The sequence below is a fragment of the Lissotriton helveticus genome, chromosome 3_1, assembly GCF_964261635.1.
Source record: "Lissotriton helveticus chromosome 3_1, aLisHel1.1, whole genome shotgun sequence".
Classification (NCBI taxonomy): domain Eukaryota; kingdom Metazoa; phylum Chordata; class Amphibia; order Caudata; family Salamandridae; genus Lissotriton; species Lissotriton helveticus.
In genome coordinates this window covers 6,207,874-6,231,940 of record NC_136061.1, presented here as the reverse complement: position 1 = coordinate 6,231,940, position 24,067 = coordinate 6,207,874, and positions in this window count along the sequence as shown.

Here is a 24,067-nt window from a genome sequence, read left to right as displayed (position 1 = left end):
TAACCTACACTCACGCTAATCTGAGTCCAGGTCTATATTCATAAAATCATTGAGATGTTGCTGTAGCATCATCCTATTACTTAGCTCGTCTCTCGATACAGGTTTCCTTACACATGATGTAGCACAGAGGCCACATATAGCTGGAGCACACTGTACACAAAGACAGAACAGGAAAAGGATGGCTAAGATCATCCCAATGACCATCAGAATCTTCCATCCCCAGGCGGATAACAGTTGCCAAAACCATCCCATCAACGGCCAATCTCCTTTATCCACGTGTATAGATTCGGAGATCTTATGTAGCTTGGAAATTGCCTGGTACACTGTCAGAGCATTATCTGGAATGAAAACACAGCAACTTGATTGTCAACTTCACCCCCAAATGTATCATAAATTGAACGATGTGGAGTATGTTCTATTTTGAAAATTGACTATTAAGTCATGTGTTTTGTACATAATATGTAACTTTGTCAACTTTAAGACTTTTTATCGGTTGATTGTATTGTCACCTTCGAATCATTTGCTTTTTCCTGCACTGTGTCCTCACACGATCACAAACCTCCCCACCGTCACTTCCCTCTCTTGGGGCACTACCCAAATTTAGTGTTTGATGTATTGATGTTTTGTATATTCATTATGCAGTCCCATTGTGAATAAAACAATGTGGATAGATTCATTTTCTGTGTGATTTACATTTCTACTATTTCCAATCCCTGTCTTACATTACTGGGACCCCTTCCTCTGTAAACATTATGACTGAACGGCAGGACTAGATAAGGAATACCTTTATCTGTTGTATGAGGTATTAGACCACACACCCAACAGTTAGTCGTGTTCACTACTAATTGGTGTTGGTGTAGAAGTTGAACGAAGGAGTTATTGACAAACTCTAATCTTCTAACAGACTCATGTTCAGGCAGAGGGTGAAAAGAATGTGAGGAGATAGTAGAAGAAGGCATGGGCTGTGCAGTGGGTGAGAACGTCACTTGAAGAGAGAACAAAACATATCCTATTAAAAACATCATTACGCTAAACAATATCAAAAGGCATATTATCAAAAAACGTTTTCTAATCATTATTGTACACATTTTAGTTCTGAAATTCATTTCTTTGGCAGGTCTCTCCATCTCGAAAAACTCCATCCTCCAACCTTGCTGCTCGCGGAGGAAGGGTGTTCCGTGCTAAGAAATGCGCCTGTCAGTCCAAGGGAAACGCCCAAGAACCAACCAGAACCGTCGATCTTGTGTCTTCGGCTTGCACTCCAAAGACTTGACGCCGCGACCCTACAGCTGAACCTGGATGGTGGTTCGAAATACAAAAATCAAAATAGTTTCTCAGTTGAGAGAGCTGCTCTTTCAAAAATAGCAAGGTAAAGAAATTTTGTTTTATTTGTCCATAGGTCTCGAACTCAGATTATACAGGCTTTTCAAAGGTAATGTCTCATCACGAAATAAAAGGTCAGGCTCAGTAGTGTCCAATCGAACTGAAGATGGCACAGCTTCTTGCAGAAGATCGTCGCTTTCACGTTCAGATTTTGTCCCTTTTACACGTGCATCGCTGAAAGGCAGAAAACGAGGCACAGTCTTAGTGTCTGAATCTGCAATACCATCCTGGACCCACCGGTCGTACGGCAGAGGCAAATGGACCCTCTTACGTGTACGCCGTGGATCCAGTTCTTTTTTCCTTGTACTCGTATCGCAGATCTCATTGATAGCAGGACTAAATATGGGCCGATCCAACTGGGCTGATCATTCTTTGTCCGTTGGAAATTCTTTATTAAGACCCACGAGCCAGGATTGATGACGTGTCCTGGATCTGCAGAAGCCTGAGGCAGAGTATCGTGAACCTGTTGGTGTAAAACACGCAATTTAGCTGTCAAATCATACAAGGAATCGAGCAGTACAGGGTGTTCAATCTCGCTGTATTTTGTCGGCCTCGGCACTCCCCATATGTTTGCCGGGCGACCGAACACGACCTCATATGGACTAAGTCCCACTCGTGAATGCACAGTCATTCTTGTCGATAAAAGTGCTAACGGTAAAGCATCAGGCCATTTAAGACCAGAGCTCACTTGTATCTTGGCCAGTTTCAGTTTTAACGTGCCATTATAGCACTCTACTAGTCCAGCTGATTGGGGGTGATTTGCAGCGTGAAATTTTTGCCGGATTCCTAGCCCTTCACATACTCTCTTCATCACTCGACCCACAAATTCACTCCCATTATCACTCCAGACCATTCTCGGCAAACCGAACCTAGGGAAAAACTCTTTGACAAGGGCTTTAGCTGTGGACAATGCAGTGTATTCTTTCAGGGGATATGCTTCTACCCATCTCGAAAAGGCATAAACAACCACGAGTACGTATTTCAGGTTGTTGCATCTCTCCATGTGGATGAAATCTAGCTGCAAAACCTCGAACGGGTACATTGGAGGAGCAAAATGACCAGCTGGAGTTGGAGTTCCCTTACCAGGATTGTATCTCAAACACACCATACAATTTTTGACCACATTTTCTGCACACAGCCGGCCCGATTCACAGAACTAACTTAAGACAAAATCCTAAACTTACTACTTTTGGTATTCACAGAAGTTAGGATTTTGTCTTAAGTTTGTCTTAAGACAAACCTAAGACAGACTTAAGACAGACTTAAGACATAATCCTAACTTATGTCTGTCTTAAGTCTGTCTTAAGTCTGTCTTAAGACAAACTTAAGACAAAATCCTAACTTATGTGAATACCAAAATGAGTAAGTTTAGGAGTTTGTCTTAAGTTAGTTCTGTGAATCGGGCCCTTAGGAATTCCAGCGTTTTGCCATACTGGAGCCAACAACTTACAAATCCCTTTCACACTGATATGAGCCATTCCATGCGCCATCGTAACCACTGCAAGCACGTACGCATCGGGTAACAACCATCGCTGATGCTCTGACAACTCAATCCAACAACCATTCGCATCCAACTTACCCATACTTTCTCTCCACACACTCAACTCTTTCTCTGTAGCTTCAGCTTGAATTGACTTCACACTTTCTATCGTATCCTCACACATTCCTCTATCCGGAACCCATCTCGCCGGACCCACAACATACATTCGACTCATCACATCCCTTGCCACGTCTTTCGCAACTTCATCTGCAAACGCATTACCACGACCAACATCATCGGTAACCTTCTTGTGTGCACTGCATTTCACAATCGCGACTTGCAACGGCAAGGTAAGTGACTCCAGGAGCTCATTCACTAATTGACCATGCTGTATCTTCGTACCGTGTGACGTAAGGAATCCACGTCCCTTCCACAAACACCCAAAACTATGGTCCACACCAAACGCATACTGGCTGTCGGTATATATGGTCACTTTCTTTCCTTTCGACAACACACACGCTCTCGTAAGTGCAATCAACTCTGCTGCTTGGGCTGAATTATGTGGGATACGTGCAGCTTCAACAATCGTATGCAAAGTCGTAAAAGCATATGCCGCAGTCGTATCACCATTCGGAAGCTTAAAGCACGAACCATCCACCCATAAGGTACCATCTCACTTCACAAGAGGAGTGTCCCTAAGATCTATTCTCCCTTTCGTTTCTTCCTCTGTCCTGAGAAAGCAATCATGCTGTTCAACATCATCTGTCTCTACTGTAATCGGCAATAACGTGGCTGGATTCAACGTATTGCATCTCTTTATGTGCACATGACTCGCTAGGAGTGTCAACTCATAACCTGACAATCGAGCACTAGTTAAGTGCTGTGTCTTGGTCCTGTTTAGCAAAGTATCCACTGCATGTGGAACCATCACAATCAGCGTATTATTCATCAGCAAACCAGCAGACTGTCGTATAGAAACAGCTGCTGCCGCTGTGGCTCTCAAACAACTCTGCAATGCCCTAGCTACCGGATCCAAAGTCGACGAGAAATACGCACATGGACGCTGCTTGTCCCCAAAAGACTGTGTCAACACTGACAACGCACATCCCTCTCTCTCGTGGACATAGAGTGTGAAAGGCTTACTGTAGTCGGGGGTACCCAACACAGGAGCCGAACACAACTCATCACGCAATTCGGAAAAACTTTTCTGGCAATCTTCGGACCACGGAAGGGGATTCGGTGTGTCTTTACAGGTCAATGCCACCAAAGGTTTAGCCAGCAGAGAAAAATGTGCTATCCATTGTCTGCAATATGACGTAATACCCAGAAAAGCACGCACTTCTCTCTGTGTAATTGGCACACTCATTTTCGCAATCGCTTGAATTCTCTCTTGGGGCAATCTTCTTCCCTCCTTCGATAAGAGTTGACCTAAGTAGGTCACTTCTTGCAGACAATACTGTAACTTCGAAAGAGACACCTTGTGATGGAAATCAGACAAATGGCGTAGCAATGATAAAGTAGCTTTCTTACAGATTTCCTCTTTATCGGCGGCAACTAACAAATCTTCGACGTACTGAAGAAGAGTAGCGCCATCAGGTAAAACAATCGCATCAAGTTGTGTTTTCAGAGCCTGACTATAGATTGACGGACTCTCACAATAGCCTTGAGGAGCGCGTTTGAACCAGAAGCTTCGGCCTCCTAAACTGAAGCCGAAAATATCCTTACTCTCCTCGGCAATCGGGATGCTGAAGAAGGCATTCTTCAAATCAATCACCGAAAACCAAGTCGCTGAAGCTGGAATCATAGTCAATAGGGCAGTGATATCAGGAACAACTGGAAACTGTGGCACAACTATCTTATTCACCTCTCTAAGATCAATCACAAACCTGTAAACAGGTGGCTGAGAAGAGTCAGTACGTTTCAAAACAGGCAGAACAGGACTATTGCAAACGTTACCTCTTGTTTCTTCAATTACATCTTTCTCAATCAAATCATAAATGATCGCTAGTAACGCTCTTTCACCATTGCTAGAGATCCTATATTGAGGAATGCGTGGCATTTTAACGTTCGCTTTTAACGTCACAACATATGGCGGTATCTCCAGAAAACCTACATCATTAGGACCAGTTGCCCAAAGAACATCAGGAAGAGAGGAAAATTCCGTCGGAAGTTCATCCTTCGACAAATACATCGGAGAGACCACTTTCTTACCCAGTGTAAGTTGTACTCCCGAGGTAGAACAATACAACGTCGCATACAATCTTTTCAACAGATCCAATCCCAACAAGTTCTCACCACAACCTGTCGTCAGAATAAGGGGTGCTTCGAATTCACGAGGTCCAACAGAAAGGGACAAAGGGTTAGAAATCGGGTTTCTAACTGGGGCGCCAGAAAAACCTACTGAAACGTTCGTTAAGCCAGACAAAGGTGCGCCAGGGAGTTTAGAGTGCATAATAAAACTCTTCGTAGCACCAGTATCCAACAGAAAAGGCTCTGACACACCTGATGTAATCACTTCAACATAAGGTCCACTCTGATCTACTGGAACTGAAACAACTCCCTCTCTTTGTCCATGGCTGTCCTAGCAATCATCACCGTCTACATTCTCACCTTCGATATAGTGGTCGTCAGCATAGTACTGAGTCGTCCTACCAGATGCATCATTCTGCTGATCAAAACTATTCATCGAGTTTTGTGGAGGAAAGCAGCGCGCGTTCTGTGGCAAACGTCCACGTCCCCTACCTCTAGGAGCTTGTGGAACACCTCGACCTCTTGTGCCAGAAACACCATTCATACGCTGTAACAAAATAGGACAACTATACTTGAAATGACCCTCTTCCTTGCAATATGAACACTGATTGGGGCCTACTAGAAAACGCGGTTGAGGAGACTCGAACCTTTGCTAGTTTCTCTGAAACTGCTGAGGCTGCTGATAATCACGCTGATTATTACGGGGCGGATACGCTTGCTGTAAAAGCACCTTTGTCTTCAACTCTTTAGTCTTCTTGTCTGCTCTATATTTCTTGTCCTTAGCTCTATTTTCATAATACTGCGCAGTAGCCAGTATTTGTGCTGAGGAAGAAACAGCCCAAGAACTCTCAGAATCCTTCAATTTCTTACATAATTCGGGAAGCAAATTATGCACAAACTTGTCAACGAACAACCTTTGACCACCTTCTGTGCTCATGTCTTGACCACTATGGTCGATAAACGTCTCTTCAAACCTGATGAATAAATCAGACACGGTTTCCTCTTTCTTCTGCTTACATGCAGACAATTTATCCCAATTTACACGCATCACAGGCATTAAAGTCTTCATGTAAGTGAAGGACTGGGTTCTTTAAGGCCCAGCGGTGCCAGGGAACAACACCTGAAACCTTCGTGGGTTACCTGCTCTGGCGTACAAGTGACAGAGACACGGGACGCTTCCTTCGGCGTCAAAGATCAGCGTTTATTACTGCAGGGATACAGAAATCGCAAGAAGTACAACATAGTGTAGGTTCTGAGAGTCTGCTTCAAATTGCAAAAGGGAATCGCTCCTTTTATACACATTTTCGTCATTGCTCGACATAACGAACAAAAGGTTACAACTCAGTTCCCACAGTAAACTTCAAAAGGATTGCATTCATGTTTTCAGAAGCCCGGAACATGATTATAGTAACATTGCCGGTTCCCAACTGTAAAAGTACATCATCCCGCCATAAGGCACATTCCACTCTAGTTGTAAACAGGCGATAGAAAGAGACAGGAACAGGTGTAAGAAAGACAGACAACCGTAACAGAAGAGTGTGGGGGCAATATCGGAAGCGTGATCACAGGATCAAAGGACTCAAACCTAACATGTGTAAAGCTGAAACAATAGACCAACACAGCAGAATAAGCCTCAAGCTGAGCCATCTGCCTTTGCCGTGTCATTCCCCTGGTCGTAAAGACGACCCCAAGGAATATTCATCTTCCGCCAGAGCTTGGGAATCCCAGGGTCACGAAGCGGACATTGTCCCTTCGCTGGCTACGTGAGGGCAAGATACAAAATGGATGCCGTATCTAAAATGGAACCCGAGGGTTCAGATGGGAAAACTCGTAAAGGAAACGAACCCATCTAAGTAGTGTAGCGTAAACGCATACACCTACTAATCTCGTCATTTACGGTTCATAGATACCAAACTCGTCCATATCCGAGAATGCCCAAAACGTCGTAATGATTCTCACGGAACCTCAGACGCTCCTTTTGCCCTCAGGTAGGCAAGCACTAGTCGAAACCAGAATCAATTTCGATATTCATCAGATCATTCAGGTGTTGTTGAAACATCATCCTATCCATCAATGTCTCCTTGGTCACAGATGGCCTTCTTATACACGTTGTAGCACAAAGGCCACATAAGGCAGGACCACACTGCACACAAAGACAACACGTGAACAGAAACGTTACAACGACTCCTATGATCATCAGAAGCTTCCAACCCCAAGTCGACATCAGACCCCAAAACCATCCTAGAAGCGTCCAATCTCCCTCGTCCACGTGTATGGACTCCGAGATGGCTTGATAAACAGTTGGAGCATTATCAGGGATGAAAATGCAGGAGCTCGAATGGATTACCTTGCACACACCACCTCTATCTGCAAGTACAACGTCTAGAACCATACGGTTCTGTAGTGTCATAAGTCTATCCGCTTGAATCTCTGCTGTCAGGTTACCGAGGGCACTTGCAGTAATGTTAGCAGTCAATTCCACCACACGAGTCAACTGTCTCAAGTTCCTACTATTAACCATAGGACCCCAAAACGGTAGGAAACCCTTAAAGAAGTCTCCTGCCTCTTGACTGGCAGTGTCCTCTTTACTAACAACGCCTCTCACAACTCTAGTCTTGTGATAGTTTGAGGCAACTGTAAAAGTTGGTGGTAAAAGATTCGCGATATAGCAGGTGCCTGAAAAGTCACGAGGCAACCACGTATAAGCACGATCGTAACACACAAAATAAGTACCCTTGGCAGTCAGGAAGACAGGGGAAGAGAGCATCGGTAAGACATACGTCTCAGTACAAGCACTCTTCCCAAGCTGAGCTCTTGGATTTCGACCAAGGCCTTGCAGATAGAAATGGCCGAGATGAGGTACGATCCAAATCGGAGATGAGCTTTTAAGCTGTCTATCACTTACTAACATACTATACTCAACCTCACTCAGATCCTTGTAAGCTCGCACCTCTTCCTCTGGGATAATTGTTGCATCAAAAATATCTTTATCTAAATCAGCAATCGCTATCGCCAAAGGCTTGTGGTACGGGCCGGGAGTAAGGTCTGTGGAGCGAGGCTCTCGACGGGGGTAGGAATCTAGTGCACTACGGAACATAGTTTGGAATGCTCGAGCTGACCCCTGGGTGCTGTAAGGAAGAACCAAATACGGAATACCTTTATCCATAGTATGTGGCATTAACCCACACACCCAACAATTGGTAGTATTCATCACCGACTGATGCTGATGCAGGAGTTGGACAAAAGAATTGTTCATAAATTCCGCACGTCTGGCCTGTTCATGTTGAGGCAGAAGATGAAAGGAATGTGGTGAAATAGTGGAAACAGAATTTAGGTCAAGTGAGAAGGAAACGGGTGAAATGGAAGGCAATAATAATTGAATCCCAAAGTACACTCCACCCACTAGTAGCATAGAAACAGTCAAGAACAACATAAAAACCTGAAACAGAAAACATTTCGTTCGAAACATCTTATGCAATTTGGATCTTTGTACCGCCATTTTGTCTATGTCCGACAGCTTAGAAAACTCCATCCTCTAAAAACCGTCCGTGACGTTCTTGACGCACTTCGTTCTGAGTAGCGATTATCAATTCCCAGGAGTTCCCAGAAATTGACAAAAGGCAATCGACCTAGTGTCAGAAACCTGCTAAACAGAAGGAGGTACCCGCACGGCCCTACGGTCAACCCAGATGGTAGGTCTAATCAATTTATCTTTTAATTAGCATAAGTCTCCTAGCTGCAAGGAAAAAAAAGTACACACACAATATGCAAAATCATAACATTCATGACAACTGTAAGGGGTAACGTGACTTCAAAAATAAACAAATGCATTAGTCTTTATTGCGCGATCGAAGAAAATATCGAGTCTTTCCAGGTCGAGTTTGCTCTTCAAATAACGGTTCTGATGGCAAAACAGTGTTCGATTGTTCAGGTAACAGTTCAGAACTTGAACTCTCCAATGCTGATGATAACGGTATCGTTTTCGATGATTCGACAGGGATATCTGATTGAACTAAATCGTTCCCTACAGGCTGGGCATCACTAAATGGTACATAGTACAAAGGGGTCTCTGTTTCAGTCGAGGCGACTCCTTTCTTCATCCATGTGTCTACTGGCAAAGGAAGTGGAACCTTCTTGGTGTGGGTGGCATGCACCCAGTGCTTTCTTCCTTCCAGTCGAACTGCAGTCCTCGTCGCCAGTAACACCTGGTGGGGTCCCACGAATCTAGGCTCAAGATTGCGTTTTCGTCCAAAATTTCGGGTAACGACCCAATCGCCAGGTTGGAGCCGATGACCAGGACCTTCTGTTTGTGCCGGTAGAGCCTCGTAAACCTGTTGGTGAATCAAACTCAATTTAGCAGTCAGATCATGAAGATAGTCAATCAACATTGGATATTCAAGTCTGTTAAATTCCTTAGGTCTTGGGACTCCCCAAATGTTCGCAGGACAGCCGAACACAATCTCATATGGGCTAAGCCCTACTCGAGAGTGCACAGTCGCTCTGGTCGATAAGAGGGCTAGAGGCAAAGCATCTGGCCATGATAAACCAGTCGTGGCCTAGATTTTGGCAAGTTTCAGTTTCAGGGTACCATTGTATCCTTCCACTAAACCCGCCGACTGAGGATGGTTAGCACTATGGTATTTTTGATGAATACCAAGGCCACTGCATACACTTTTCATCACCCTTCCCACAAACTCACTTCCGTTATCCGACCATACAATCCGTGGCATGCCATACCTAGGGAAATACTCTTTGAGCAACACTTTTGCAGTGGATAGGGCAGTATTATCTTTAAGGGGGTAAGCCTCAATCCATCTAGAGAATGCACAAACTACAACCAAGACATACTTCAGGTTGTTGCATCTCTCCATATGGATGAAATCCAACTGAATAATTTCAAAGGGACATGTAGGAGGGGCAAAATGACCAGGTGGAGTAGGAGTGCCCTTGCCAGGATTGTACATCAAACATATCATGCAATTCTTAACCACTCTCTCCGTACACTTAGTAATTCCCTCATTCTTCCATACTGGGGACAACAACTTACATATGCCTTTTGCGCTAATATGTGACGTGCCATGAGCCATGGTAACAACGGCAAGCACATATGCATCCGGTAACATCCATCTCTGCCTTTCTGACAAATCAACCCAACATCCATTCTCATCTAACTTCCCCGTGCTTTCTTTCCACTGAGTCTTTTCCATCTCGGTAGCCTCATTCTGTATCTCTTTCACACTCTCAACTGTGTCTTCACACATACCAGTCTCCGCTGGCCATCTTACTGAACTCGTAACGTACATTCGATTTGTCAGATCTCTAGCTGTCCCCTTAGCAATCTCATCTGCAAACGCATTACCGTGGCCAACATCATCTGTCACTTTCCGATGCGCACTGCATTTGATTATTGCCACCTGTTTAGGCAATGTAAGTGCATCCAAAAGGTCATTCACAAGTTGTCCATGCTGTATCTTCGTGCCATGCGACGTGAAAAACCCTCGTTCTCTCCACAATCGACCAAAACTGTGCGCTACGCCAAATGCATACTGACTATCGGTAAACACATTCACCCGCTTTCCTTTAGACAACACACACGCTCTCGTCAACGCGATCAATTCAGCTGCTTGGGCCGAATTCTGACTCAATCTCGCAGTTTCCACAACCGTACTCAACGTCATTACAGCATACGCAGTCGTCGTATCACCATTCGGCAACTTGAAGCACGAACCATCAACATACAAAGTACCATCGGGATCTATCAATGGAGTGTTTTTCAGGTCAATGCGACCCTTCGTCTCTTCTTCAGTTCTCAAGTAACAATCATGTGGTGCTACATCATCTGATTCCATGTTGATCGGCAACAATGTTGCTGGGTTCAACACATTACAACGCTTTATCCGTATATGACTTGACAAAAGTGTCAGCTCATACCCAGACAACCTTGCGCTCGTCAGGTGTTGAGTTTTCGTTCGGTTCAGAAGAGTGTCAACTGCATGCGGAACCATCACCGTAAGCATATTATCCATGACCAAACCTGCGGACTGTCGAATGGACACCGCAGCTGCTGCTGTTGCTTTCAGACAACTCGGTAATGCTCTAGCTACTGGGTCTAAGGTTGAGGAAAAATACGCACATGGGCGTTGTTTGTCGCCAAATTGTTGCGTCAAGACACTCAACGCACAACCATCCCTCTCGTGAATGTACAGTGTGAACGGCTTACTGTAATCGGGAGTACCTAACACAGGAGCCGAACACAACGCATCACGTAATTCCGAAAAACTTTGCTGACACTCTTCAGTCCAAGGCAAAGGAGTCGAAACATCCTTGCACGTGAGAGCCAACAATGGCTTCGCTAATAATGAAGAATTTGGAATCCATTGTCTGCAGTATGACGTAATACCTAGAAAGGCACGCACATCTCTCTGAGTTTTTGGCACAGTCATTCGAGCAATCGCTGCAATTCTTTCTGGGGTCAACCTTCTCCCTTCTTTTGACAATAAGTGACCCAAATAGGTTACTTCTTGACAACAATATTGCAGCTTAGAAGGTGACACCTTGTGATGTAAATCACATAAATGCTGCAACAACGACACTGTAGTGGTTCTGCAAATAACCTCGGTATCAGCAGCCACTAATAAGTCATCAACGTACTGAATCAAAGCTGCACCCGTCGGTAATACACATGCATCCAGTTGACTTTTAAGGGCTTGACTGTAGATCGATGGACTCTCACAATAGCCCTGTGGTGCGCGTTTAAATCTAAAACTGCGACCACCTAGTGAGAATCCGAATAGATCTCTGCTTTCCTCAGCAATCGGAATGCTAAAGAAAGCATTCTTTAGATCAATCACCGTGAACCAGGAGGCAGAAGCTGGAATTAAGGTCAACAAGGCCGTGATATCTGGCACCACAGGAAATTGTGGGACCACGATCTTATTCACCTCTCTTAAATCAATTACAAAACGGTACACAGGAGGTTTAGATGGATCAGTTCATTTCAGGATGGGTAACACAGGACTATTACACACATTTCCCCAAGTATCTTCAATGACATCCTTTTCGATCAAGTCATAAACGATCGCTAATAGCGCTCGCTCACCATCAAGAGAAATACGATACTGAGGTATACGTGGTAATCGCACATTTGATTTCAACTGAACCACATAAGGTGGAATGTCCAACAAACCCACATCATTGGGGCCTGTGGCCCATAGTGACGCAGGAAGGGAACTCAGTTCCGGTGGGAACTTATCAATCGATAAGTACATAGGAGAGATTATTCTCTGACCTAATGTAAGCTCCACTCCCGCAGGAGAGCAGTACAAAGTCGCATATAACCGTTTTAACAAATCCAAACCCAAAAGATTCTCGCCACAACCAGTGGAGAGAATCAAGGGAGCCTCCAGCTCACGTGGACCAATCGTAAGGGGCAAAGGGCTGGAGACAGGATTGCTAACAGGGGCGCCAGAGAATCCAACGGAAACATTCGTTAAGCCGGACAAAGGTGCGCCAGGGAGTTTTGAATGCATGATGGAACTTTTTGCTGCACCAGTGTCCAACAGAAAAGGCTCAACTATGCCAGATGTAGCAACTGCGACGTAAGGCCCTCTCTGATCAACCGGAACTGACACTACTCCCTCTCTTTGTCGGTGGCTGTCCTAGTAACGATCACCTGCCTCAATCTCATGTCCAATGTAATAATCGTCCACATGGTACTGTGCCGATCTATCGGACCTCGCATTCCGCTGATCAAAACAATTATTCGCATCCAACGAAGTAGGAGAGTGCTCATTCTGATTCTGAGAGTTACCACGACCTCTACCTCGAAATGCCTGTTGGGGACCACCACGTCCCCCTCGAGCCAAAGCATGATTATAGCGATCACGTAAAGTGGGACAATTAAATTTGATATGTCCCTCTCCCCTACAGTATGCACACTGATTATATCCAAGCATAGATCTAAAGTCAGAGGAGTCAGAGCGTGACTGCATCCTGGAAGACTGTGCCTGTGGCCGATACTGCTGTTGCGAATCATTTTGATTCGAACGCAGAGGATACGCTTGTTGCAACAAAACCTTCGTTTTAAGCTCCTTCGTTTTCTTATCTGAATGATCACTTTCTTCTTTTTCCCTATTTTCGTAGTATTGAGCCGTCGCTAGTATTTGAGCAGTGGTTGAAACGGCCCATGCACTTTCTGAATTTTTCAATTTGTTGCATAATTCAGGCAACAAATTTAACACAAACTTATCAACAAATAACCGCTGTCCTCCCTCCGTACTCATGTCCTGACCACTATGATCAATGAATGCTTCCTCAAATCTAGTAAAGAAATCGGAAACACTTTCGTCTTTCTTTTGCTTACAAGCCGACAATTTGTCCCAATTCACCCTCATCGCTGGCATAAGCGTTTTCATGAGCGTAATGATTCTTTGGGGCAAATCCGTAATTAACTACTCGGGCTTAGCCCCACCAATTTGTCGTCCATCAGCCGCTAATAGCGTAGCGTAGCCCAATCACCACCCAACTCAGCCAAATGATTCTCTTGGCGGATTTTTGCCCAAATCGGTTGCGGTACAATATTACCAAACAACATGTTGATGTCAGCAAGGTTCATAATAGAAGCATCCACCAGTTGGGATCGGGCAAGGATTGCTTCACCTGTAAGACTTCTGATTGATTCCATGGGAGGTGTATCCAAACCCTTTGGAAATACGGCAGAACCACAGGATTAGCGTTCGGATCCCCTGGCATCCAAACTGGCGGAACCTCTCTCATAGGATACTGACCGGAGTTCGCTTTTGGAGTATCGGAATCGTCATCAAACGATACCCGAGAAGGCACTGTAGACCTAAAGGCTAATAATCGCTCTAATGCACGTCGTACATCTGCACCTACGATCATACCATTCAAAAAACGACTCTGAAGTTCGGTCATTTCCGGCGGTACATCATCTAAGTCATCATTATCCCACTCTTCCCTCAAAGAGTTGCACATTTCTTCAAACACAAATCTCTGTGTTGGCTCATTGAACTGAGAAAATGTGTCGAAAACTATGCGTGAGGTGTATTTAGCAGGGTGTCTAATCCATCTACGTGCCATAGTTTCTAACGTCGCTCTCTCTCTTTCACCAGGGATTTGACTTCGTCTCTGGGGAGTTTCAGAGACATCGGATTGAAGTAACGATCCGGAAAGTGGGGAGTAGAGGGTAGCAACAGAGTTAGGGATACGATTACAAACGGAAGGAGAAGAGGAAAAAAGAACAGGAGCAACAGCATTATAAGCGGTTGTAGGATCAGTGGGGGTAGCAGGAACAATAGACTGAGAAGGTACAGGCAAAGAAGCAATAGGAAGAGGAACAGGTAGAGGAGCAAGAACAGGACCAACAACAGGCTGACCAGTAGCCGCCAAAACAACAGGAGGGGGAACAGGAGGAACTACAGGAGCCGTAGCACCCTGTGCATAAGGAGGTGGTGATTTCATTAAATACGCTAACAAAGGATCCTCTTTCGAGTCTTCTTCCTTTTTATCGAGATTTGACGATAACACCGGATAACATTTATCCGCCCACATGTGATGCAGTGTAACTGAAACTTCCGTTTCTTTATCTGCTTTATCCTGATGGTGATATTCTGCATCTTGCATTATTGTAATGATACTACTTTCTTTCTTATTTTTCTTAAGCTGTTTGATTTCTTTCTGCCTGGCCTCTTTGCGCCATAACCGAAAGGAATCGAACATAGCCGGCCTAGATTTTCTTTTAAACAGTTTCGCTTCGAGATTATCTAAAATTTTAGTGTCGAAACTTCCATGTGATGGCCAACTAAGGTCACCGTCATTTTTCGTATAACGAATCCAATATTCATTATATATAATAGGGCCCACACCATGTCGACTATAGAGCTCATATATCGGAGTTCCAACTGGAGGTATCGGACACGAGTCCTCCAACCGGGAGTCCATACTGTGAAATTGAAAGAAACCAAGGAAACCACTATGGCCAGGCATCTTGCACGCTAACCTAGTATCAAACTTCAAGGGTTATCGAAGTACAAAATCTTCGTGAAATACAAAACCCTCGGTTTTTGGCAATTGCAACTGTCAAATAACAACTAAGAACCAACAACTAAGAACCACAAATGCAATGGAACCATGCAAAACGACTAAGCACCAACAACAACCAAGGATACTGGGAGCGACCCACAAATACTTAACTGAGAACTCAATGGCGTCACCAGGAAGGCCCGTCTGTCGTCTCGCCGTACAAAGGACTACGCCAGGCGCCAAAACAGGTCGACAGTCAGAGCATCGGTCCGTTGCAACCGTCAGGAGGCGGGGATCTTCGCAGGAAAAGTCTTCGGACCACTTATTTCGACAACAGGATCGATGAAGCGGGGTGCACCTTTCCTCGGAGATTTCACACGAAGTTCCTCACTATCGTCAGGTTTTGGACCGGTACCGCTGATATCGCCCCACGTTGGGCGCCAACTGAAGGACTGGGTTCTTTAAGGCCCAGCGGTGCCAGGGAACAACACCTGAAACCTTCGTGGGTTACCTGCTCTGTCGTACAAGTGACAGAGACACGGGACACTTCCTTCGGCGTCAAAGATCAGCGTTTATTACTGCAGGGATACAGAAATCGCAAGAAGTACAACATAGTGTAGGTTCTGAGAGTCTGCTTCAAATTGCAAAAGGGAATCGCTCCTTTTATACACATTTTCGTCATTGCTCGACATAACGAACAAAAGGTTACAACTCAGTTCCCACAGTAAACTTCAAAAGGATTGCATTCATGTTTTCAGAAGCCCGGAACATGATTATAGTAACATTGCCGGTTCCCAACTGTAAAAGTACATCATCTCGCCATAAGGCACATTCCACTCTAGTTGTAAACAGGCGAAAGAAAGAGACAGGAACAGGTGTAAGAAAGATAGACAACCGTAACAGAAGAGTGTGGGGGCAATATCGGAAGCGTGATCACAGGATCAAAGGACTCAAACCTAACATGTGTAAAGCTGAAACAATAGACCAACACAGCAGAATAAGCCTCAAGCTGAGCCATCTGCCTTTGCCGTGTCATTCCCCCGGTCGTAAAGACGACCCCAAAGAATATTCATCTTCCGCCATAGCTTGGGAATCCCAGGGTCACGAAGCGGACATTGTCCCTTCGCTGGCTACGTGAGGGCAAGAAACAAAATGGATGCCGTATCTAAAATGGAACCCGAGGGTTCAGATGAAAAAAACCCGTAAAGGAGACGAACCCTTCTAGGTAGTGTAGCGTAAACGCATACACCTACTAATCTCGTCATTTACGGTTCATAGATACCAAACTCGTCCATATCCGAGAATGCCCAAAACGTCGTAATGATTCTCACGGAACCTCATAAGTAACGATCTTACCAGGGAGGTCTGCTACTAAAGGCTCAGGTTTAGCACCACCAACTTGTCTATCATTTGCAGCAGCAATATTAGCCCATGAAGCACCTAACTCTTGCGCATAATCCGTATGACGAATCAATCCCCATAAAGGCTGCGGAACATCATTCCCGAACAACATGTCTATATCGGCTAAATTCATAATACAGGAGTCTGCAGTCTGTGATAATTCCTTATAGTACCCTGCAGGATTTATACGGGGGTCAGGTAAAGTCTGCTTAAGAGCCAGAACTTCAGCTCGCTTCCATGGAACATGTACCCAAACATGCTGAAAATGTGCTGGTACAGCATCAATATGAAGAGCGGCATCGGCCTGAACTGCCTCCTTCCATACCGGAGGAACTTCTCTCATTGGATATTGTCGCACCTTTCTCCTAACAGAAGAATCAGGTTCAAACAGTGACTGAGAAGGATCCTCATTCCTAAATGACAACAACGTCGCAACTGCTTTCTCAACATCGGAACCCACTATCGTACCTTTCGCAAACTCCGACTGTATGCGGATCAACTCAGGCGTAGCCTGTTCCAACTCACCATTTTCCCATTCTTCACGAAGAAGAGTACACATCTTATCGAAAACATATCTCTGCTTCGGTGCTTCCTATTGACGGAAGTCATCCTTAACAGACTCCACATCATATCCTAAAGGGCGAGTAACCCATTTACGGGCCATACGATCAAACATTTCTCTCTCTCGAGAATCAGGCAGTTGGCTACGTGACTGTTTACGCTCCGAATCAGGGCTCATACCAGATGACCCAAAGAGAGGAAATATAACACTAGCAACAGTATCAGTCATTCTCTGTCGAACAGAAGGAGAAGTCGACAGGACAGGAGATAAAGCAGACTGAGAAAAGGTCAACGTAGGAGCAGTAGTAGAGGAGGTAGCAAGAACAGGTGAAAAAGGCGCAGGAATTGAAGGAGGAGCAGGTAGCAAAGTCAGCGGCCCTTGAGGAGGCTGCGTCATAAGAGTAGGAGCCAGCTGAAGAGGAGCTGGTGGCTGTGGAAGAGCTGGAAGCTGTACAACTGGAGGTTGCACAACTAAAGGTTGCGGAGGTGCTGTAGCACTCTGCGCATAAGGGGGTGGCGAACTCAACAAATGTGTCATTAAAGGGTCTTTCTCAAGTTCCTTCGCTGCCTCTTGCTGAAGAAGCGACAAAGCTGGATAGCATTTATCGATCACCATTTTACGTTGCCTGTGCAACTGCTCACTCATCTGTTCTTCTTCATTATCTTTAAACTGCATGGCAGATTGCATTATCGAGATACCCCTTTCTCTCTTATTTCTCTTCGCTAATTTAATTTCCTTCTGTTTGGCTTCCTTTCGCTGGTATTGGGGCCACTTTAGGACACCATCTTTCCTTGTGTACCTAACCCATACTTCATTATACGTGATAGGGCCCACGCCATGCTTTACGTAGAGCTCATAGGTTGGAGTTCCAATTGGAGGAACCGGACACAAATCCCTATTTCGACCACAACAAAACAAATTTCCAAGTCTGCTAAGACCAGGCATCTTCGCTCACTAGTCTAGCTTCAAACTTCAAAGGATTATCGAATACGATAGTCTCGTGAATACACGAGTCCCTCGGCTTTGGTACTTGCAAGTTCCAAATCGAAGATCCCAAGGGATACCCAAAAACTAAGAACCAAAACTAAGGACTGGGAGACGCTCCACTCATACTTAACTGAGGTATCGATGACGTCACCAGAAGACCCGTCTATCGTCTCGCTCTATAAATCGTCTAAGGCTCCAAGACAGGGCAGGGCGACAGTCAGGGCAGCAGTCCTTCCGTAGCCGTCGGAAAGCGGGGAACCTCGCAGCAAAGATTTTCGGACCACGACGACATACAGGGGTCGTTGAAGTGGCTGGCCTTCCTCCAGAATTTTCACACGAAGCTCCTCACGATCTTCAGGCTTTGGACCGGTACCGCTGAAGTCGCCCTACGTTGGGCGCCAACTGGAGAGCCGGGTCAAAAAGAGACAATGGTTTCTCACACAAGACATTTCCTAATAGTATATAATAGGAGTGGCACTGAGTTTCAACAACTTTGACCCAAAGTGCAGCAGACATTTCAACCTCTGGAGAACCGGGTCTAACAGAACCCAGCGGTGCCAGGGGACACACCTGAAATCTCCGGATTCACCTGTCTCAGAGTTACAGAAACGCCGCAACTTCTTGGTGACGTCAAAGTACAAATTTATTGGCTGCAACCAGTAACAGAGGTCCACGAAGTACAGTGGCTGTATATTCGTAGGAGACTGCTCAAAATTACAAAGTCAGTCAACCCTTTAAATACGAAATATTATGCTTCAGGCAAACATTCCTTCTTTACAGTAAACCAATCCCATGTGTACAATAAAAGCATTGCATGACAAGCCCACATTTCATTGTCCAGCCCACCATCAAGCATTGCACGACAAGCCCACATTTCATCGTCCAGCCCACCATAAATTACCCGGCAAGACCTAACATTCTTCATCAGATAAATCGGCTGGACCCCTAATAAAAACGGGCACCTCCTCATCATAAAACAGGTCATAAAGAACGGAGCAGAGACAGGTGTGTGTAACATTAGACATAGTTGTGTACAATAAAGTATTTATGGTAGGCTGTGCCTTGATCCTAATCTCGATCGGCCACTGGGAAAGGAACTGGCCGAACAGGTTTGGCTTCGGGCAGTGGAGTCAGCTTGCCCAGGTCACACAGAAGTCAGCTAAAGGTGTACGTGTCCCAAAGACTCGTTCGGCCTTAGTCATCGGCCTATGTGAGGGCAACCACAAAATGGCTGCCGTACACAAAATGGAACCTGAGGGTTCAGAACGGAATCTCTGGTTTCACGGTGATCTTGTCACTCGAACACGACGAAAATACTCGTATATAGTATACTCGTCATTCTCGGTCTGTTGATACCAAAATCGTCATGATTCGACGATGTTTATGACACGGGTCCAGAATCCACGGAACCACACCTCTTTGTTTTTCAAAGTTCTTTATTTAAGGTTCCACAGTTGCCTAAATGAAATACCTATGTGTAAATCCTAGAATTTGTCTTGCAATGTACTTTGACAGGGTGGCACAAGCTGCCTTTGACATACTTTGAATATCGAACAGTTGTCTGACTGTCTACCGGCCCCTCTGGACTTCCAGACTACATCTGGCACTATTAACGTATTTGGAAACTTAGCTGCAAAATGCTTAGTAAAAAATAGCACAAAAAAGCTGTAAAATGCTCAGTAAAAATCAGCATCACTAATAGGGTTATTTGCAAAAGTCCAGATGCCGCAGCATGCTATAGCAGTGAAAACATCTATAACCCTAAAAGGTTTTATTTTTATACCTGTAAAGCCACCCATCACAATGACATTTCTCCTCTCACATAGACATATGCATAAAGCACAACCCGGGAAGATACTTTAAAAACTGCAGAAAGCATGTTATCTGTAGAGCAACATTATTTTAAAACTTAGCATTTGAAAGCAGAAGGTGTGACATCGTCTGTCAGACCCATGTTGGTTTTCAATGTGAAATCTGGATGCATTTGGCTTACTAGAGTTGCAAATACAGGTTTTGTTTGCATTCTTAATTATCGCAAAGGTAAACCAATGCGAACACATTAACCCCTCCCCTGCTGATGACTGAACCGCTCCGTCATCAGCCGCAGTCGCACTGTGCTGATAACGGAGCGGTTCCGTCATGGCCCGCTCGGCACGCCTGCGCGCCGTGGATTCCGCGCCTGCGCTGAGCGTTCTATTGAGCGGGGCGGGCCATGACGGAACCGCTCCGACATAAGCACAGCGCAACCGACGCTGGTGACGGAGCGGTTCCGTCACCAGCATGCGTCCGCCGCTCTTCCGCCCCACCCCCTTAGCACTGCGGTGGAATAGCCACCGCAGTGAAGGGGTTAAATAAAACACATTACTTCTTGCAAAATGTAAAACAAAATACACCGTTGCGTAAACAAGGCCAAAACCTTCCCCAAGGGTAAATTCCTCATCTAAGGCCTGCCCGCAACCAACACATCGTGCCTGACTAATCCACGACTACCGCTTTCCCAGATCACCAACTCCTCACGCCGAGATCATATGGGTCCTTTGTTCTTACAAACTATCACAGTGATTGTAACCCTACATGTTGATCTTGTATATTTCTGCACTTTAAACCTTTTATTTATTCATCACTGTATACCATGTAAAGCGCTCTGATACCTTCACAGGTCAAGTTCGTGCTCTATAAAACACAAAATAAAAAAATACAAAATAAAAATGCCCAGAGACATGTAGTATGTATATGGATTCATATGTTATTTACAAACATCATTAATATTTCTGATACATTTCGCAAATAAATAGCATCTTGCTTGCCTCTTCCATGAACAGGAATGCTACTTTATGCAACATAATGCATTGAAGTGCAATTGGTGTCTAGCTACTCACAAGACAGTTTGTCATACACAAAGTATACATTGATATACGCAGTTCACTAATGAAACACTCACAGCTAACCTTGTATATCAGAGTACAGTTCATCACTAACTGACATCTGTAATTAAATAGAACACATGCAAACAATGCATAATACTATACAAATTACAAAACAAATCTGCAACGTATTGTTTATATATATTCAAAAGTATATGTTTGATTTACCTCCTGACTGTTTGTGGTGGAGTTCATTTCGAGTTCAGCGTCTTAGCCATGTGAACTCTCTGCTCTTCAGGCATATCTTACCATCAGTAGTACAAATACCAAAATCCTGTGCAGTTTATATACAGTCCTGGGGAGGGTCTCCTCACCAGACAGCTTATCTTGAGATAACACAGGGGCGCAAGAAGGGTTTTATCTGGAGCTAACACTAGGGTCACTTGAATGTTCAGAGTGTTTTCTTTTCTTCTTATGGAAAGTGAAAGTAGAGCAGCTTTTGTTTTTCCATCTGTATTCGTAAGTCCTTAAAACAGTCCTTATTAGTCATGACCAGGAGTCAGTATTTCTCTGGTTTTATCTAAACAGAAAGTAGAAGCAGGTTTCCTGTTTATTTTGTGTTGAAAAAAAAAGTAACTGCTCATTTTGTTTTCTGAGCCATGAGGTCGTCCAAGGGAGCTTTTAAAAAGAGACTGACCGTTTCTAGAGCAGAAACGTGTCAGCATTTTGTGTGTTAAGAAAAAAAAGTTTTCGTTCTTTTCATTTTTTGTGAGCATTGAGGTCATCGTAGCCGGGTCTGGTGGCTCAGTGGACTAATGCGTCCACTGCAAGGGCCTGTGTTTGATCTCATGGTCACAGGTTCACATCCCAGTGGGTCCACTCAGCCTTTCATCTTTCTGAGGTTGATAAAATGAGTACCATAGAGTTGGGTAACAATAAACATCTGGTATTCAGCACCAAGATACCTGTCTGGGTGAACATGCGCTTTACAAGTACACATGGAATATTATATTATTCAAGGCAGATTTTCGATGAAAAAATAAAAAAGGCCTCCTCTCTTGCAGTTTTAAAATGTGCACTGAATGCATATATATATATACCTTCCTTCTTAAAAAGTGCCTAATTTCCTGTGTGTGAAAACTTGCACAGTTTTTAAAAATAGGCCTCTTTTCATCTGTCTAAAAAGCAAATTCATTTTTCTGTTTGTTGCACTGTTACAGAAAAAATCATGGTGAGTATTGTTTTTTCAAGGCTCTATAAAAGAGCCTGTTACAGGTGTACTGCTACCTAGACAGACGCTGGCAGACACCCACACACATTACATGCCCCAAAAAATACACTGATTAACAACCACAGGGGCTGTCCACAAACCCCGAACCCGGGACAAATACTTATTATATCAAACAAAAAGGCTCAGGGGAAAAGAAATATTAAAAATTGGAAAAATATCCAATAAGTAGGTTAACGAAGCCCTTCACAACAGCCTAATAGTATAAAAATTATACATTTATTTATTTTTATATTTCAATGGTTTTGTTTCAACATATAAATAATCTCAAGCAAGAAAAAAAGCTGGTGTACAAAAACAATACATATAAACCAGACAAGTGGCACCAACAATACAAATCACAAAAAAGGAACACCATAAACATAAATACTGTGTCCTTATAAATAATTTTTAAGCCACAGAGAAGCGAAGTTCCGGCTTCATGCACGTGGAAATTGTTTGCTGTCGTTTGAATCGAGTAGGCGCCTACAGGCGATGAGTCGGTGATAAATTCTTGTATAACCAGTCGGGTCATTGGGTGACCAGATGAATTACTTGAAGATTCCCATTTTGCAGTAGCTACACATTTCATGTGAATTTATCCGCTTTTTTGCGTTATTGAACAGTGATTCTGGAGGACCTAAATTCTTAATTGGTTTACCTCCTCACTTTTTAAAGTTGAAGATCTCTTGCTCAAGAATAAATTCTGAGTCCTGAAGATGACCGTTAAATAACGCATCGGTCGAAACGCCGTCGACGCTTCTCTGTGGCTTAAAAATTTCTTATAAGGACACAGTATTTATGTTTATGGTGTTCCTTTTTTGTGATTTGTATTGTTGGTGCCACTTGTCTGGTTTATATGTATTGTTTTTGGACACCAGCTTTTTTTCTTGCTTGAGATTATTTATATGTTGAAACAAAACCATTGAAATATAAAAATAAATAAATGTATAATTTTTATACTATTAGGCTGTTGTGAAGGGCTTCGTTAACCTACTTATTGGATATTTTTCCCAAAAATACACTGTCCCACATACCCCCTGGCATACACACTAGTAAATTGTTACTAACTCCCTTGACTTTAAGGGGCCCATTAGGATGTCGGGCGGATTGCCCCCTCCTGGATGGCGGTACCCACAGCCAGACTGGTGGGGCAATCCGCCAGCCATCCGCACCTAAATTACCCCCCGCCATATTAGGATGGCGGGGGGGACCGCGGCAGACAGAAAGACCGTCCGCTGCTTTTCCGCCCCGGTCGCAAGGCGACCGGGCGGAAAACGTTTAATATGGTAGCGGTGTCTATTAGAAACCGCCAACCATATTATGATGGGCTTAAACTGATGCATGCGGTCTTCACTTCGGGGGGCCCACTGCGGGTCCCCATGGTGAAGGGGGGGTGAGGGTGCACATGGGAGGGTACCTGTGGTACCCCCCTGCATTTGCATACACAATGCGGCAGGCACAGCGCGTGTATGTGCACCGCCCGCCACAATGTTAAAAATGCATGATGCACCCACCACTCTGCTGGGTGCATCCTAATATGCAGTGCGGGACCACCGCTCAGCTCGCGGGCGGTTCCATTTTTGGCAAGGGTGGTGGGCGGGCAAAGTACCTAGGCCCACCATCCTAATGGGGGCCTAGGTATCTACACAAAGCTCAATCAGATGGAGACTGATCTCCATTTCAAAATGCATCCCTGCAATGTGGCCCTTTCGATGAAACAGGATCTTCAAGACGAGCAGCTGTACTTGGTGAATTTCTTCAATCGGGCCCAAGGGTACAGGAGATAGGTTTGTCTAATTGGCATCTTCTCAGTGTCTTGGCATGTTTTG